The 20,284-nt window shown below is 36.8% G+C and overlaps 1 protein-coding gene across 1 annotated transcript in view; it reads left to right on the forward strand.

Moving 5' to 3' along the window:
* Positions 1-5,937: 5,937 nt before the first annotated feature.
* Positions 5,938-20,284, forward strand: part of TTLL7 (tubulin tyrosine ligase like 7) — a 136,010-nt gene continuing 121,663 nt past the window's right edge. Inside the window, exon 1 of the mRNA XM_036256038.1 lies at positions 5,938-6,003. The gene's annotated coding sequence lies outside the window, so the exon portion shown is untranslated. The remainder of the gene's footprint in view (positions 6,004-20,284) is intronic.

Consider the following 20,284-nt stretch of genomic DNA (forward strand, 5'->3'; position numbering starts at 1 on the left):
CAATAATAATAATAATAAAAGATTAATAGCAAATAATATGGAACAGAAAGTTAAAAGCACTGAATAGGATAAGGACAGACATTTTGAATTGGTAAAATGAACCTCTTTCAGCAAACAAAATAAGAAACTAAATACACAAACAAAACATTTAGGACAGGAAGGGGACACGTTATTTCAATTAAAAAAAAAAGAAAATGAAAGAACATGATAAAAATACAATTGTTCTGGATTTTTCAGTATATCTCCCATAATTGCAATAATTTAAAATACCCTTTCCCAAAAAAGCTATAAAGAAGACCTAGAGAAAATAAATACTATAATTAATAAACTTGATTTAATATATTAATATAGTATTTCTTGAACAGAAAATTTTTTCTCGAACAGGAGATATATTTATATTAATATATTATATATAATAATATATATCTATCATATTTCCATAGGACCTTTAAATAAATAAATCATGCTCTTGGCCAGAAAGGAAACAAATTAAAAGAAGTACAGAGTTGCCCTGGCCGGTTTGGCTCAGCAGTTAGAGCATTGGCCTGCGGTCCAGAGAGACCTGGGTTCGGTTCCTGCTACGGGCATGTACCTCGGTTGCAGTGTGTCCCCGGCCCTGGTTGGTCCTGCGGGTGGCAGCCACTCAATGTGTCCCTTTCACGTCGTGTCGATGTCTCTCTCTCTCTGTTCCTCTCTCTTCCTCCCACTCTACCTGAACAAAAAATGGAAAAATGTCCTCGGGTGAGGATAAAAAAAAAAAAAGAAGTACAGAGTTTACAGGTTACATTCTCTCATCACAATTCAATAAAGTTAATTGGAAATTAAAAAACAAATGAGAAAAATCTTGTATGAAAGGGTAAATTACAGAAGTATTTTAGCCCTTTGGGGCTGTTAAAATATTACAGACTGAGTAACCTATAAACAACAGAAATGTGTTTCTCATAGTTCTGGAGGTTAGAAGTCCAAGATCAAGGCACCAGGGTGGTCACCTCTGGGAAGGGTCCTCTTCCTGGTCCATAGCAGGCACCTTCTCATTGTGTTCTTGCCTGGAGCTAAGGACCCTTCCGGAGCCTCTTTTATAAAGTCACTAATCCCAGTCATGAGGGTTCTACCTCAAAACCTAAGCACCCCTCCAAAGGCTCCACATCTTAATACCATAATCTCTGGGGGGTTAGGATTTCAACATATGAATATAGGGGGTGGGGAGACACAAACACTCAGACCAAAGCTAGAAGAAAGCTAGAAGCTTTGGACAAACAAACATGTTATACTAAAGCAATGGGGAACAGCAAAAAACTCAAACGCAAATGCGAAAGTAGAAAGGTAAACATAAAAGAATTAAGTACTTATCTTAATTAATCTAGGAAGAACAACAACAGAAACAAAACCAAAGAAAATTTGAAGAGGGAATTACTATTGATAAAAGCTGAAATTATTAAAAATAGATGAAATAGCAGAAAAGAATAATAAATTCAAAGACCGATTCTTTAAAAAGACCAATAAAAATAATTACATACCATGTGAGCCTGATTAAAAAAAGAAAATGAAATAAAATTAGATAAGATTAACAATGGGAGAGTAGGAAAAAGATGAAAAGAGTTCTAAGTAAATCCTGCAGGCGACCCTGGAGAGTACATTAAACTGCTAAAACCCAGAAGAAAGAAATACTTCTCTTGCAAAATACACATTATCACAAATGACCCAGAATTAGTGAAAACTTGAATAGATCAGTTATAATTGAAGAGATGGGAGAAGTGATAAATGATTTCCTATTGAAAAAGCAGCAGACAGATGGATTCATAGTTGAATTTTTAATCTAACCATTAAAGAATAGATCATTCCAATATCATTTAAACTATTATGAGTCTTAGGAAAGACAGAAATTCTCGAGTTAATTTTATGAAGTCTGAATACCTCAAAACCAAGGCCAAAAAAGGAATTCAACAACAACAATTAAAAGTGCAGGCCAATTTCACCCATGACTATAAATGCCAAATGTTTACATAATCTTTTAGAGGATATAACAGAGAAATGCATCCAAAGAGTAATACACTATGACAAAACAGGAAGTATGAGAGGAATGAAAGAGCAGTTTCATTCCAGGAAATCTATCTACATATTGACTACATTAAAAATTAAAGGGAAAATAACTCACCCATTATCAGTGGGTGGTGAAAAGACATCAGTTAAAGGTCAAGCAATCTATGCCAAGGAAAGCCCAAAGCAAAATAGGAACAGCAGGAAATTACTTATAAAATAAAGAAAAGGGGTAGGGGGATGAGGGGAGTCAGAAGAGGGTTTAGGGAGGATAAATGGTGACGGAAGGAGACTTAATATGGGGTGGTGAACACACAATACAACATACAGATGATGTATCATAGAACTGTACGCCTGAAACCTATAAACCTATATAATTTTACAAACCAATGTCATCCCAATAAATTCAATAAAAAAAGAAAGATTTTCTGAAATTAAAATAAGAAACGAAAAGCTCACTATCAAACATTATCTTCAGTGGCAAAAATTAAAATTTTCACTTAGAATCAGAAATCAGACAGGCATCACTATAATCACTTGTATTGGTGATGCTAGCCAATGTAAACAATCACTAGTATAAATAATAGAAAAAGAGATAAAGTTCCTGATGCTGGTGATGTCTGTTGTGTGTGTGTGTGTTTTAGAAAACCTGAGACTCTTGTGTAAAAACATGTAAGAGAATTTTGTGTGTTGGATGGATATAAAATAAAACAGAAATAACTGTCTCTCTCTGTTCAATCAAAAGCACCTAGAAATGGAAATGGAAATAATATTTAATTGGGAAGACAAATACTAGAAAATAATTTTATATAAATTTATAAGAAAGGTGCAGAACATATATGAACAAAACTATAAAAGCACTCTTGGGAAGTGCAAGACAAAGTAAAAACAAATGGAAAAGTCTATTACCACTTGGATGGAATGATTTACTATTGTAAATATATAAATTTTCTAAAAATCAACACATAAATTTGATGCTGTCCTAATTAGACTCTTAATAACACTGCTTAAATGATATTGAACAATTATCTTCAATTCAACCATCATCTCCCTCCTTATTACAGGAAGTCCTCAGCAGTTCTCCAGGTACTCAGGAACAATCTCCCTCATGCTTTATTGCTGTATGTGCCTAGTCAAGTTACCTTGACCCTTTGTTGGTCCCCAGCATCCTTTATGAGAATATGCCTTCCTTGGGCAGGGCCTTTCTGTGTTGGTGGCAAGGCTGCACGAAGTCTGTGGCACACTGGGTGAGAGAATGGCCCTCTGTGCTGTACTCTGTCAGCAGTGCCCATAGTAGTACATCTTAGATCCTAAATCCCACAAAGTCATTTGTGAAAATGATTCCTCAGTTTCTGGCCCTCACTCATTTCTTTCCCCAAGGAGCTCAAACCCACTGGAAGACCTTGGGAGAGAGCAGGGAATGCAGGTACCACACTATTCCCTTTGCTGCTTTTGACAGTTTTTCAAGGCTACTGGCACAAAATTTCCTTGTCCTTCATTCAGAGACATAGTCTCCAGTAATGTCAACTTATATAAACAGATGGCTGGAGAGGTCACCAGTCTATCAAGTTTATAACTGATACAGTTCTAAATCACAGTTTGGTCTCAGATGGACCACCTAAATAAAACCTTATTCTTTTTTCTTACATCCCTGTCAACCAGACAGAGAACACCAATTCAAAAGGCATCTTGTCTACTGACGCCAGTTCTGTTGCTTTGTTGACTCCTTTGAACATGAAACTACTGTGCATGGAGAGGAGAATCACACATTTATGAGGCTGATGCCATTCTCGCCCTGAGTTACAGCTGCCCCTGGGAATTTAGTGCCCCCGCTCCTCAGCAACGTGGAGCCTTGGGGATTTCTGTTGTGCTGTACTAAAACAGAAACATTTATAATAAAAGTTAATTTAATAACAACGGCACAACAGAGAGTAACAATTTAATTTTATTCCTTATTTCTCAAAAAGCTTCCTTAAGGTGATGTGAGAGCTGTTAAGGCCCTGTTACTTCTCTAAATTCTGATAAGGCATATGCTAGTAGGTCCCTTTAAAAACTCTGGAGTTGGAAGAATAATAGTGCAAAGTGTAATAATATATAATATGGTAATAATAGTTTAAGTGTAGTGTAAAGTGCAATATAGTGTAAATGTGAGTGAAAAAGAACAAAAAGGTATTGGGGAATTCCTCCTCATGTGACCCTACCAGTGTATTTTTGACATTGATGTTTCCAGGCCAGTTCTGAATGAAGTCCAGTCTTTTCCTTCTGATCCCTATTTCTGACCTAAGGGTGATGTCCACGTTAGATGCTTAAGGGTCTCTGTCTGCACCATGAAAGCTAGTTTTCACAAAGGGAGAATAAACATTCAAGTACCAGTCGTGGACATGATAAGGCTTTGCGTTTGCTTCCCAGTGGTTTTCTGGTGGAAAGGCAGTGGTCAAAAATTCCAGGTTGCAATGTCTGTTCTGCTACTCAATCCGGGATGTAAACTCTCCTAGCCCAGTTTCTCTCTATAAAAAAACAGCAACAATATTACCAATTTCAATGGAGTTTTTGAAGAATAAATAAAGGAATAAAACTCTCAGTTTTGTGTTTGGAAAGGAAATACTCTCAATGCAGTGTTTGGTAGTAGGTGCTCAGTTCACGTTAAAGTTATGTTGATCTACTCAAAAGAGGACAAAACCTTTATTCAGAGAAAATGGCTTTTAAATGTGAAAGTTCGTATTGTTTGAGAGGCACTTAAGAGGGTCTTTCTTTGCTCTCTTTATATTTTATAGGTAGTGGCCGACTCTGTTCTGTCTCTTTATTTCCTGTTCTGTAAAGAAAATTGTATGCTTGTCTCCATTTCTATCATGATCTGAAATAAACCTGTGTAGCTTGGGGCAGGGGCCACAAAAGTGCTTTCACAAAAATCCAAGGGATGAGAGTGTGGGGACTTTTCCTCCATTTCGATAAAGTTCATTTCATATAAGGACACGATTCCGTCCCAATTTCCAAAACACCAGTTCTAAAATGGAGAACAATGAACCTCAACTATTTTAAATTTCTCTAATAATCTTTTATTAAATCTATATGTTAAAATGGTTTCTTAAGTCTACATTTTCCAGACTACTGTGGTTCAATGTTTTCAGAGCAGTAACTCTGGGATTCAAAACTGTCTCTTACTTCCCAGTACCTATCTACAAAGGATGGAGCCTCGCTTGATTTTATTTTTTAACTTTCAAGCCGCCTGGGAGATTCCCTTTTATTCTTTGCTCCACGAAGATGCGAGGACAAAAGCCTCGAGGAGCCCCTTCCATGCCTCAAGGGGCCCCGCTCCGTGTGGGAAGGTGTGCACCCTGAGCTGGTGCCATCGGCCCGCCTGGAACAAGAGGTGGCTGGAAGGCAGGGCTCAGGCCTGCGCCCGGTGGCATCTCTCAGAAGGGGACCCGCCCAGGGGACACCGCCCAGGCGCTCCGTTGCTAGGTCCTCTGTTTGCCGCGTTCTAAAGGAGCCGCGAGCGGGACCAAGGCAAACCGGCAGGGGGGTCCTCGCAAAAGTCCAAGGACTGTCTTCAGTAAACAGCCGGGCAAAGCGTCTGCTCCGCTGTCGGTTCCTCTGCCCCCAAGCCCTCCCGGGACAGGGGGTGCTCCGGCTTCCCCTCGTCCTTGGTTGCTCCCAACTGCCGCAGCCCCGAGGCGCCCTGGGCACCGGCTCCGCTCCACACGTCGCGCACCCCCGGCCGCAGCCCGCGAATGGTCTGGCCCGTCGGCAGCCGCCACCTCCTTGGGCGGCGACAGCTGCTCCAGCTGCTCCGGGTCCAGCGCCGGGTCCCCGGCCGTGGCTGCCGCGGGCGGTGGGCGGCGGAGGGGAGCACCTGACCCCCAGCTCAAGCTGCAGCCCAGGGCGGCCGCCCGCGGGAAACCGGGGAGCCGCAGAGGCCGCCGGCCGCGGGGAGGCGAGGACCCGGGCTGGGCTTTCCTCACCCTGGTGAGTACCTGCTGCCCGACCCTCCCTGACCCTGTTCACGTCCCCACGACCCCAAGGTCTCCGTCCCCACTCGGGGTGGTCACTGCTCTGGGGACACTGCCCTGCGGGAGCAGCAGAACCGGGAGCCGCTGCTGTTGGTGCTAATGATTCAGCACCATTCGTGCCCCAGAGGTTTGGGCGTCATGGGGACCGTGGGGGACGAGGTCGGTTGCTGCGCTCACCTCTGTTTTTAGGCTCCAGTGAACGACCGGGGCGGGCGGGGTCGGGTGGGGTGAACCAGGAGGCTCCCTGCTGCCTTGTTCCGAAATTCCATCCTTTCCCCCATCCTGGTACAAACCTCCGAGCTTACGGCGCAGTCTTCAAAGTGTGTCAGATCGGTGTCTCTCTCACACATGCGAGTGGAATCTAGGGCCGTCGTGGATACCTGTCCCTCTACTTCTCGCTCCGCTGGATGTCTGATTCTTGTCATCAAACACTCAGTTTTACATCACATGGCATTTCCCGCTACTGTGTGAGAAGGGTGCTGTATCAAAGTTGTCTCGGATTCAGGATCCTTTTGATTGGTATGGGCTTAGGGGGGAAAGATTTAAGGTAGGAAATAATACTTTCAGAGCCTAGGAGCATATATCTATGACATTATATATGTATATATGATCATATAGATATGGTTTCTATAAGTATATAGATGAAATGTCGTTAAATCATCACAACAACGCAGAACCAAATGCAGAAAGTGAGTAGTACTTTCTGTGCTCAAGGTCACAGAACAGGAATTTGAATACAAATCTTTATAACTTATGGGCTTTTCACTGTGTTAAGAAGACATTTGTCCAAGTGTATATATACTGTATGGTCTATTAAACAGAATTAATTTTCATAAGGGTAATCTCAAACAATAGCAACAACAACCTGTAAACTTCCTGTATGTGGAATTATTATTCTTCTAGTATGAAAGTAAGAGTATGCTTTAAATTATGTGGGGGAAAAGACCCTATTTTCTTAGAAAGCATATGTGAAAAGATAATATCTGGACAACTCTGCATAAGACAGCTATGCAGATGGTCAACCAGATGGTAACACATTCAAAAAAATGTTTTTATTGATTTTTTAGAGAGAGAGGAAGGGGGGAGAAACTTGATTGGCTGCTGAGGTTTGAGCAGCAACCCTGGCGTGTGTCCTGACGAGGAATTGAACCCGGGTTCTCTCAGTCCAGGGGAGGATGCTCAATCCACTGAGCCACCCTGGCCAGGCAACATTTTTGACAGTGATACATGGTGGATGCTCAAGTGTTGGATAAATCAATCAGGAAAGTAAAAAAATAAAATAAAAAAAGAAGAAAATCTGGGTATTGTTTAACTGTTTTTGTGCGGTGTGTTACCCCATTATAAGGTGACAGATCAACCCAGAGTAATAACGTTACTTGATTTACTACAGTTCTGTGATTTGGCATAGCATATGATAATTTCATTTTACAGACTAAGGAACTGAAATACAGAGAAGGTTCAAGATCGAATAGCTAGTAAATGGTGGAATCTGGCTAAGCATTGATCTTACCAAAAATATGTTGTAGCAAAATGTAGTTCTGTAATAGTGGGAATTGATTTGTTTTGCCCTGCCCTTCAGAGTCAACAATTATATGGACGTTGTGTGCTTCTTCTGCAAAACTAATGATGGCTAGGTTTTTCTCTGTCCCTCACTTCGTCATTTGATTTGCTTTCATTTATGATTTATGTATTTTCTCTTAAGATATGCAACTCTTTTTAATGTCTCAGGAGGCAGGTTACTATAGTACAAATGCTTATTATTTCTAAGTGCTGGAATAGTTTTTGATAGCAGACAGGAACCTAGTCATCTTAGCTCATCGTTTCTAAAGTATTGAATTATTTGCATTGGAGAATTCTGTTATAAATTAATGGGGATGTTGATAGGCTAAAGCCCACTGCCTAAAGAAGGCCATGAAATGGAGGTATGAATTTACATTTGTTGTTCAGATAAGACTGTAAGAGAAGTAGGGTCTTGTGATGAGTCTTAAGTTGGATTTCTAAGAGGTCATTTTTTGTTTGTTTGTTTATGTGGCTATAGACTATGTCTTAAATCTCTGAAACATCTTGTAGTCCAACCTGGTTAATCCAAAGAGGGACAGCAGAATTGGTATGAATGAATAAGCAAAAATACAATGCCGCTGTCTTTTCTTTTCTTTTCTTTTTTATTTATTTATTTATTTTTTATCCTCACCCGAGGACATTTTTCCTTTTTTTTTTTTTTTGTTCAGGTAGAGTGGGAGGGAGAGAGAGGAACAGAGAGAGAGAGAGAAACATCGACGTGAAGGTACACATCAAGTGGCTGCCACCCGCACGACCGACCAGGGCCGGGGACAAACTGCAACCGAGGTACGCGCCCTTAGGGGGAACCGAACCCGGGTCTCTCAGGACCGCAGGCCGACGCTCTAACCGCTGAGCCAAACCGGCCAGGGCTTCTTTTCTTTTTTAAAGGAAAGTGCATGCCTAATGGTGGAAAGTCAGCAGGATATTTTAAAAGTGAAGCAACACATTTTATTTAGATATCATTACTGAGTGTGAATTTAATACCATCTCCACTTTAGAACTGCACTCTCTCTCCCTCTTTATGTATTTATTTGTCAAATGACTACATTCTGCAGACCATCTAAATTCTTGACTTCAAGGAACTTAAAGTCTACCTGGGAAGATACTTACACATGAGTAATTAAAAAAATAATTAGATGTGGCTTAATACCAGAAAAAGGTGGTCAGCAAACTTAAGTGCTATAATAGCAACCCAGAAGAAGGAGAAATAGTAGAGGCTGATCACCAGAGGTTCAGAAAAGTCTTCATGGGTGAAAGTGGATTAAATAACTGAGAGATTGGAAGGATTCTGATAGAGAAAACCAGAAAAGAGGATCAGCTGAGAAGTGTGCATACACTGTTTGGACACACCGTGACAAATCATGAAGAACATTGAATACCAAGCAGTGAAATCTACTCTTTATCTGGTAATCATAGGGAACCAGTATATGTTTCTAAGCAGGCCAAGTTTCTCTTTGGCTGGCCTTGCTCACATTCTTCATATTCCTTGCTCCAAATGCCCTTCTAGAAAATGGTGTGTTTCCTGGGTACTGATATTAAAGGATTAATTTTTAACTAAACCAAGAAAAAGTTTGTTTATGCAAGAAAACTTTTCCAAGGAAGTTTGACTTTTTATTTTATTTATTTATTTATTTTTCTTTCTTTATTGATTTTTAGAGAGAGAGGAATGGAGAGGGAGAGAGAGATAGAAACATCAATGAGAGAGAACATCAATCAGCTGCCTCCTGTATGTTCCCCAATGGGGATCGGGCCCACAACCTGAGCATGTGCCCTGACCAGGAATCTAACAGGTGACCTCTTGGTGCATGGATTAACGCTCAACCACTGAACCACACCAGCCGGGCTGAAAGTTTGCCTTTTTAAAAGCATTCCCTCTCTATTGTAGAATTATGAACAATTTGAAAATTACAGAAATGTAAGAAGGAAAAAAAGTCACCATAATTTTACTAAAAATGACCACTATTAATATTTTGATGTGTTTTCTTCCACTCTTTTTCCATGTATGATTTTAATCATGCTATGTATATTACTTTTTATATATTTTTTACTTTAAATTTTATAACATTAATTTTTACTTATTTACAATTTGACAGTGAACATTTAAAATGCCTACATTATTTCCCATTAGGTCAATGTACCATAATTTTCTAATCTTTCCTCATTGTCATTATGTTACTGATAGTAATAAATAACCCTGTAATGAACACCTTTGTTCATAAGCTCTTTTCTGTATTTTAGAAATTAGCTTATTAGGATAGAGTCTCAGAAATAAAATTTCTAGGTTAAAAGGCAGGCTTTTTTAGTTTGACTTTTTAAAAATTGAGATATAATTGACATATGACATTATGTTAGTTTAAGGTGTGAAACCAAGTCAAAAGAATGTCTGTAGCCACCCGTGTGCACAATGAGTCAATGAGAACTGACACCAGGCTTTGCACTGGAGAAAGATTGGCTATTTTATTATGATGTGGCCAACCAGAACAGGAAGCTAATGCTAAAAAACTGGAACTCCTCAAAGGTTTACAGACAAGAGGTTTATAGAGCACAATTTGTAAGTGATCGTGAGTAACGGGTCCAGGGTCGTGGGCTGTGTTGATTGGTCAGTTCTTATGCAAGCTTCAGCAATCTGACTTATTCAGCTCCTGGTGGCATCCTATCTAGGTCTATGTGACTATGGCTAAGTGGTTTCTAACAGAAAGAGAAGTCTACAGCACATCTTGGGATTATAAATTAGTGATGTTATTTTAAGAGCAGAAAGAAAAGAACAGTTGTTTCATGCTTAATAGGCTATATTCTTTTCTTATTTTAAGCAGGGTGTGCCTTCTCAAACTTGCTATATAGGCAGGCCTATAGGCCTTAGGACATGACTACATCCAGTGCAGCTCTGGCCCTTAAAAAGGGCTCATTTAATAATCGTAATTAAAAGCAAAATTCTAATATATCTAATCTGTTATGCTTTGCTGTCTGATTCGTACTACATAGTTATTTGATATTTGTATATTTTGTGAAATTATTACCACAACAAATCTCCAGTTTTAGAATACTGCCAATGCAAAGCCCGTGAATTCACTCTTGCACTCTGAATGCACATAGTTGAGGACAGGAGTTCCAGACCTCCCAGTTCTCAGTTGAAGCCCTGGTTATAAGGTACAAGCATGGCGGACGAAGACCCTCCCTCTCCTTGTCAGAGATGGCCTTTAAGAACAGCAGTCTACCTGAGCTTCCTTCTGGTCCCTCCCCTAACCTCCTTGGGAACCGCTGAGGTAGGGAGGCCATTAACTGTGAGGACTGGTGGAAGGGGACTCAGGGGAATATGCATGTGTCTTGAGGGCACAAGTGGGGAGCGGAGAGTCAGATTCTAATAATATTCCATCAGTCCTGGGAAACCTGAAAGGAAACAATGAAAACTGAAGCATCACTTTACAAACCAAAAAGAGAACCCCGCTTTTCAGGACCTGACAGGTGATTTCTGGTGGAAGCAGGACATTGAGGTAGGTCAAGTATTTTGGGCAGAATTTGTCCTCTACTTAGTTGGGACCTGTTATTTAAAAACAGTTTGCTTAAGCTTGTAGAAATTGGCAAATCTATTTCTATTCCTCTCAGGCATTATCTGTCAAAGTTGAACTGGCTTAGACAAGTTTCCCCAGGGTTAAGTGAAAGTTAAAAACTTAAATAGGCTTGCCTGTTTATTCTCCACTACTGCTTATTTCCCAGTTCCCATTTGACATTTATCTGCTAACATACCCATCTAATGCATATAGCAGTTGACAAAGCCAAGGTGATGGGATTGTTTAGCCTCTGGGAATATGAATGATAAATGCATTTTTCTCTTTTTCTTTCACTTTTTACTTGCTAGCAAGTGATTGGCCTATTTTTCTTTGACTCATTTGAAAGTTTAGTGTTAGGTGGTTAAGGGGTCAATGGATTTCTTCTGGGGCTTCCAGGTCTTCAAGTTCTCTGAGAACTCCTACCTTTGGAAATTGATGATATCCTTGGTCCACTCTGAGTGCTGAATATTCCAGTTTTGATTTTTTTTGGTTGTGACACCCCAGCTTTCAGACGTCTATCTTATTTTTGTTCCTCTGCTTAGCTGTGTTAAATGGCACATTATGTCTGTCAAAGGATTATTTTGAACACTTCTCTCTCTACTTAGGAAGGTCTGAACTGGTGCCACATCTAATCAACAAGATGACAGTAGCTTGTTTTTACAATTCTCCTCTCTCCTCCATTAGTGTATTTGCAGTCAAGTTGATTTTTTTAAGTAAATTGAGCATTTGTAGATTTGGAAGATGGATCAGCAGTATTTCAGGCAGCAGCTTCAAGACTATTTCAGTGATGTCTGTTGGATTAGATTTTTAGGGCTGTTTAGGTTTATGTCTCATTTAAGAAAGTGCTATCTTTCTTTTGTAAGAGAAGTGACCCCACTTAAAATTTATCTGTGTAAAATCTGCTTTACTTGGTGTGGTCCAAATACTAGGTTTGACTGGCTTTGTGTGGTTTTACATGAGTATTGGTAGGAAAAGTTTGCAACTATGGATTTAATTTGAATCATTGCATTTCATGGGAAAATTTTCATGTGTAATTTTATCATCACTATTATTTAAAATCTATTTCTTCAAGATCATTAATAAACAGAATCTGTAGTGATGTGTGGTATTCATGATTGTTAAAAAATCAGGACAATAATTTTAGCACACATCTCAGTTTATATTTAGAGTCACTCAGTCTGCAGTTACCCGACAAATCTGTGCTAGCGACTCTATGGAGAGGAAAGAGAGAAACTGAACACTTTCTGTAATCAGCTTATTTTACGTGAAACCAGATGTGGGCATTTTCATTTAGCTTTAGATTTGATGACATCCAAGATTACAATATTTAGTTACTTAGCATCTCTTAATCTAGAATCCTAAGGATTGGCAGATATTATTTCTTTCCTCCATTTTAATAATGCGAAAAATCAAGCTGGAGGGAGAGGAGAAAGAAGAAAGGCAAATTCACCTAAAGAATCACAGTGGGATTAAAAATTGGTCCACAGCTGCCCCTTTTAGAAACTAATTTATGCTAGAAGCTACTATTTACTGTTATATGTAAACAAGAGGGTAACCTTTATTAATTTATTAGACAGTTTGAAGATTTTACTTCTTTTAAGGAATTTGAGGGAAAAATAACTTGTCGAATTTATTAAATAATTTTTCCTAATCTCTGACATCTACTTTTAGTTCATATCTGCTTCCCCCTTGGTCCACACACACATTTCAACTCATTATTTTTGGAAAACTGAAACAAGTTTTTCTGGCACTTGCTGAAAAAATTTAAGGAAAATAGACACTTTAAATATTAAAGAAAGTTTGAAGGGAGGAATCAGTGCTACTTAAACTCAAGTAGACTATATGTATGTGGAAAAGCTTTTTCATTTGTCAAAAATCAGTGCCCAATGAGTATTTTTGTTAGAAAGAAAAGTTTGCTGCTACATATGTTAGAGGGGGTTGTCATTTTGGAATAGGAGGCATTTTCTCTTTTAAAAATTTATCTTGGGTACATATGTCATGAGCTATTCTTATCCCTGAATAAGGAATTAAAAATTAAATATGTTCTTCTTGAGATATAGTATGGCATATTTACTTCCATGCTGTGCTTGAGAGCATATCTATGAATTTTATAGTATGAAGTGAAGGTCCTAAACTGTAGCTTCCAATAGGCACAAAATTAAGTACATACACTCAGCAATATCTATGAATATAGAGATTTAGATTCCCAAGTAAAATTACCTAATGGCAGTCCAGGAGTTCTTCTCTCCTTGATATTCTGATAACATGTTTTCTGGAAGAAAAACATAGTAAGTTTTTCTTTCAGAGTAGTATAAAAATTTCGTGATTTATTTAATTATTTGGGCAATTTCTGGCATTTTGTAGGCATTCCACAAATGCAATGTTTTCTTCCAGTTAATATTTTGTAGTATTTTTAAATATAATTTTTATTGTGATAAGAAATACAACATAAAATTTATAACGTTGACTATTTTTAAGTGTAATGTTAAATATATTCATATTGTTGTGAATCAGGCCTGTAGAACTTCCAGTTCTTGCATATCTGAAGATCTATATCTATTAAACAACTCCCCTCCTCCCACCCCCAAGCCCCTGGCATCACCATTCTAATCTCTATTTCTATGTTTCTATTTAATTTGATTGACAAATTGAACTTAATTCTGATGGACTTTTTTGGAAAGAGCCATTTTTTAATCTGTTCACTGTAGAATTTTGTTGCTATAATTTAACTATATGTTAATAGGTGTTGTTTTAGACATATATATGAATTTAGAGAGAATTAACATCTTTATTATGTTGATTCTTCCAATCTGTGAACATGGTATGTTTCTCTAGTATTTAGGTCTTCCTTGATTTCTTTTATTATCTTTTTATAATTTCATTATACATATCTTGTATTTCATTTTCTTTGGAGTACCTGTAAATGATATTGTGTTTTAAATTTCTTTTGTTTCCATTTTTTTTGTTAATTAATTAATTTATTTATTTTTGTTACAGATGTTTCTCCTTTTCCCCCCACTGATTCCTCCCTCCCTCCCCTCCCTGCCCTGTCCCCAGCTTTGTTGTCCACATCCATTATTCACGCATACATGCATATAAGTTCTGTGATTTATCTCTCCCCCACCATCCCCTCTTTTGTGGATTGTCAGTCTGTACCCCACGTCCACATCTCTGGGACTACCCCATTCCTCAGACTGTTATGTTCATTATATTCCACAAATAAGTGAGATCATATGATACTTGTCTTTCTCTGTTTGGCTTGTTTTGTTTAGGATAATACTTTCCAGGTCCCTCCATGTCATCTCAAAGGATAAGAGATCTTTCTTTCTTACAGCTGCATAGTACTCCATTGTGTATATGTACCACAGCTTTTTTATCCATTCTTCTATTGATGGACATTTGGGATGTTTCCAGATCTTAGCTATTGTAAATAGTGCTGCTTCCATTTTAGTTGTCATTATATAGAAGTGCAGTTAGTTTTTATGTGTTGATGTTGTATCCTGAAACCTTACTGAACTCACATTTTGGATCAAGCACTATAGATCCTTTTAGCTTTAAAAAAATTATGTATATGATGTCATCTGAAATCTGAGACAGTGTTATTTCTTTCTCTTCAGTGTGTATGCCTTTAATTTTTCTTGCCTTATTGCAACAGCTGAGGACTTCTAGTATTGTGCCAAATAAGAATGGTGAGGGTGAACATTCTTGCCCTGTTTCTAGTCTTAGAAGAAAATTATTCTGTGTTTTACTGTTAGGTATGATGCTAGCAATAGGTTTTTGTGGATGTTCTTAGTTAGGTTGAGGAGGGTCCCTCTCTTTTCCTACTGTACTAAGACTTTTTATCCTGAATGGATGGTAAATTATATCAAATGCTTTTTATGCATGAGTTGATATGGATATATGTTTTTTTTATTAGCCTGTTGTACATTGATTAATTTTTGAATAGGGAATCAGCGTTACACATGTGGAATAAATCTCATCTGATTATATATATGCATACACACAGCACACACAAATATGCATATATACACATACATTGTTGCATTCAATTTGCTAAAATTTTGTTAAAAATTTTTGTATTTACATTTATGAGAGATACTAGTTTTTAGTAACCTTTTAGTTGTGCTTTTTAAATTTGATTTTGGTTGTTAGAATACCACTGGCTTCATGTGGTTCTGAGAAACTACCACTTGTTGAATTTTGGTGTATCAAATTCAAATATCTATAATTACCTGAGAAGGCTATTAAAATACTCCTTTTTTCCAAACTACATATCTCTGTGAGGCCACATTTTTTTTTTATATATTCTAACCAAAATAATTTATCAGAATGAATGCAGAAGCAGATACCTTTCTAAAGCAAGATATTAAAGAAATTTGATAAAGTCTAAAACTAATAAAGTATATTTTTGTTAACATGTGATGTTTTTATTATTGTTATTTTAAAATGAATCAATAAGGATCTTAAACATTTATCAGTTCTAGTTTCTAATAGGGTAAATATTGATGATAGGTATAACCCACAAAAACAAAACTCAACAAAATGAAAGATCATAAAGAGTTCCAACACCAAAATGTATGAGAATCACTACCAAGACAACCACAGCAAGGAGAGAAGTGAAGCCAGAGGCAAGGGTGTGTACATCTTACACTTGACACTGATTTAACCAAGTTATTCCATGTGCTTGTTTCCTTTCTCTACTAAGATTTTCATTTCACAAAAGAAGCTTTTCCTCCACATTGACTCACTGATATGCTCATGGCATACACATGGTAAAAAAGACCAATAGAACTTCCCAATGTAATCTTCACCAAATGAAACTGCTCAAATTATTCCCATCCTAACTTTAAGAAATACCATATGTGGATATATCACTATATTTTAAGTTATAAATTACAATAGAATACCAATATTAACTCATTGATGACTTATGCAAGGATGAATTAATTTAGAATTTTTAATTAAGGCTTGACTCTTAAGATAGTACAAGAAACATTTAAATTACTGCCCTTTGATTTTGATGAATATAAATGACTTTTGTGTTATACTTTTCTTCAGTACTTTATGGAGATATGATTTATATATAGTAAAATATACAATTTGGTGAGTTTTTAGAAGATTTTGGTAAATGGTCTTACAGGTAAGTAGTGTGTAGTAGTATGAACATACCAGATGAGATGAAAAAGAATATGAGAATATCAGTGAGGAAAGAAATAAGATGAAGTTGAGCTAGGGAAGACATTGACATTAACTTACAATATCCATATTCTGAAATTGTGTATGTTTGTTCGAGCTAGCCCCACATTTAATACTGAGTTTTCCATCTTCCAGGCAAAGAGGGAAACATAAAAAGTTTAATGATTAATGGAAAAGTTCATTCATGAGAAAAACAAACCACATGCCTAAGAGGAACAAAGTTGTTCCTTGTGGAGAATTCAGAGTGAAATTTCTGCTATAGTTCCTTTTGAAGTGGATTCCTTATAGTGTAATGCAAAATGTCCTCAACATTGTTACAGTGAAATCCAACAGGATTTGTTGGGCTATTTGTTATAATGTCCTTCAATATAGGCCCATTGTGTGGCTGTCTTTGGTGGAAATAACATAACCTCTCAAGATCTGATTATTTTCTTTTCTGCCATGAGCATAATATTTGCCTTGAGAGCACTGAGATATAGGTACAGATCACAGTGCATTCTCAATAAATAACTATTCTTCTTCTTAAAGCAGTTCTGTTAAGGTGGCTGTGACCAGCATGTGGTGTGGCCCAGGTATTCAGCTCTCTGATGACCGGGCTCGATCCAGGAATGGATGTTACGGTGTGTCAAAGAAGGAAGGTTCTACATATCTTTTTAATTTCTTCATACATATTATTTTTCTTACCTAAGATTTTGAGGGGCAATACATTTGAGGTTTTATTTCCTGAAAATCAAATATGGTCTTCTCTCTGGAGTACTCGCAAGAAAAACAAGGGCCCAGATATTTCCTGTTCAAATTATTTCAGTTCAATGCTCATGGTCTTAGGTGTGGAGTCAATTAGATGCTTTTAATATGTGTTGAAATAATGAATGAATTAGAGTCAAATTTATATCTGAGCCCCCATAACTGTCTTGAAATTATATGCAACTAATTTGAAAATAACATAGCTAAATCTTTCATATCAGAAACTTCTGTTTTCATCACTGTCAGTTTAGAGTTTCCAGGTTTAAATAAATGTTCATTTATTTATAATATATAAAAATAATATAATATATTAGTGTATAATTATTAGTCAATAATTTCTAATCTATAGTATTATATGTTATAATAATATGATAAACGATAATTCATGTTTACATCTTCTCCAAATACCAAAACATCTCCTGCTTTATTGGAATGCCTTCTGGTAAAATTTTGACTTAAACTGAGTCTTTAAAAATGAGTTATAAACATCAGTTATAAAGATATTATATTTTTGCTGCCACTTTATTAGTCTTGCTTTCATAGTTGAGACTAGTAGTTTCTAATATGAATGTTTGATTATTGGCAGAGTATTTCTTCTCTGTAATATGTAAGATCTTCAGTATGCCATGCTAGAGGTTGACTAGGAGGAGCATCTTCCTCCCTTTTCTTCTTTTCTATGATTATAATTTATCTGTCTCAGTTGAGTTCTGGATAGGGTTCTGGTTTAGGGTCCCTTTGTTAGGCTGTGTCCTCTAATTTGCGGGTTCTTTTTTGTGAAGAGTGAGCTAAAAGGACAGGGAAGATGAGAAGGAAAAGCTTCTCTGGTTCATATAGCCCCCTGAGCACCTCTGTAACTTGATCTCCCTTTCTGACTGGTGTCTGCATCATTTTTATCCAGATGGTCTACTTAAGCAGCTGCCTCAGGTTCTGTAATAGATGATGGGTTATTATTTGAACTCTGTGGAGTTTAGTTATGTGTTTGGTAGGCAAGAGAGATGCTATATGAAATCAAATGGACTAAAATAAGGAAAATAGGAAATTCATTGTTTGGTTGGCTTTAAGCTACCTGGAGGGAGTTATATTCAAAATACAAATTAAATATTTAGCATAGCATAGGTGAAATAGTAATATAAATCTTGTTAATGGAATTAAATGAATAAGCAAAACATTGCTGTAAACATACGTAAATTGTCCAGTCTTGGGACCACAGTAAGTAAGGCTTTGCAAATTATTACTTGTACCCTCCCCCACTGGCTCATTTTCTGGCCTGAAAAATTACATTTAAATTGAAATACAAATATAGCAAACTCTGAGTTTTGCCTACTACTAGTCCTTCCATCTGTGCTTGAGGAGGAAATGCTTGGCTTATGACCAGTTCTTTACCCTCTTTGGACATCATCAGAACTGTAGATCCTGCAGCCTGTTTTTCCTGAGATGAATCAGCGGTCTGCCAGTCGGCTCCAGCCATGGTTGGCTGTGACCTCTCAGAGTGTTAAGAGAAGCTGTCCAAATTAGAAGATCATAAAGTCATTTGATTGGAGCCAAAAACTTGAAGTGAAAAAATGGGATGTGATTTTCTTTTTCACTTTTTAAGATTGTATACGTTTGTAACAAGGAATATTGAAGATTAACTTTGCAGAAAGACTGTTAAAGACATGGATTCTCAAAATAAATTTTTATGGAGCATGATCTCTGGGATGCTTCCAATTTTAATTCTCATTTTTATCTGATTACAATTTTAAATTGCTTTCTTCTAATGCTAAATAACTTAAATTCTTTTAAATTCATACAGTTTTCATACCAACTGATACTTACTATAAACAGTGAATGATATGTATTGAGTGTTTTAATTAGTTAGATCACTGTGATAATATTGGACTTTTGTCTGATCAGGGATATAAGATATTAAAACCATATATTTGTTTATATATATATGCATACATATATAATATATATTTTACAGGCTTTTTTTGAATATTCAAATAGTCTCAATGTTTTTATAAAGTTAAGAAATAGGAAAGACATGATAAAATGCCTTTATTTAGATGAACATAGATGATACAAAGAGTAGGATAGTGTTAAGAAGTTAAGATCAAGAGAGAACAAATGGTTATTTCTTTCCTTTTAATTGATGTCTTAGTAAAAAATGTTTTTTCCCCATTACCATTCATAAAATGGAAACAAGCCACAACTTATATAGTGTATTTTATTTGGTAAGTGTTCAGTAAATATGTTTAGTTAAAAGCAAGTATGGAAACAGTAATTGGAAAAGTCAATTTTATACTAAAATAGATAAGAGAATAGGCTGGTATGAACAATGTAGGGCTACTTTTAAAGTTTGTTTTCCTTCTTCTTTGATGTAATCTTCGGCAGAGCAGAGCATCATCTAGACGAGGTAAGGATAAGCCAGATATTTGTGATTATTCAGAAAAATGGTAGAGGTGATTCATTCTTAATTTATAACTTATATCACCCAAATCTCATGCATAAAATAATGGAGAGCAGCTCTACTTATTAAAAAATTAAGCTCCACTGTGTATCACACTTTGTTTTGTTCAAATTGCTTAGAGAAACACTGTCCTTTCCAATGAAGAACTTTAAAGCAAGTGCTTTAAAAACGTGATACAGTGTGGTAGTTATAACAGTAGTAATGCACCCAAAGATAGTTAGTTCTGCCTAGGAGCAGAAGGACAGAGGGGACAACTAAGCTGTGCTGGAATGGTGGGTAGAGAAAAACACAAATATGTATATGCAAATTAGAAAATGAGTAACATTTTCAGGATTGTCTTTTTAATCTTATGCTTTTATCTCTAGTTAGAATATCCTAGAATATCTTTCAAACATATTTGACTGCAACTAATGGTAATAAATACAATTTACTTCTTGCCATAGTGTACACACACACACACACACACACACACACACACACACACAAATGTTTCAAGACTCAGTACTTGTAGTTAACACTTTTTATACTGTATGTAATGCAATCTGGCACTGTTATATTTTCAACCAGTCTATTCTATTATTTTATTTAAACATGCTTATAGAGTTGCACTAAATTATTTTCATTACCTTCTGTGGGTTATGGTCTGTATTTAAAGACAAAACAAACAAACAAAAACCTGTACTAGAGCTCAGAATTCATAGGGAGGCCCCTTTCTTATCCAATGAGCATATTTGTAAAGA

The sequence above is a fragment of the Molossus molossus genome, unplaced genomic scaffold (genome assembly GCF_014108415.1).
Source record: "Molossus molossus isolate mMolMol1 unplaced genomic scaffold, mMolMol1.p scaffold_m16_p_12, whole genome shotgun sequence".
In the NCBI taxonomy this organism is placed as follows: Eukaryota; Metazoa; Chordata; class Mammalia; order Chiroptera; family Molossidae; genus Molossus; species Molossus molossus.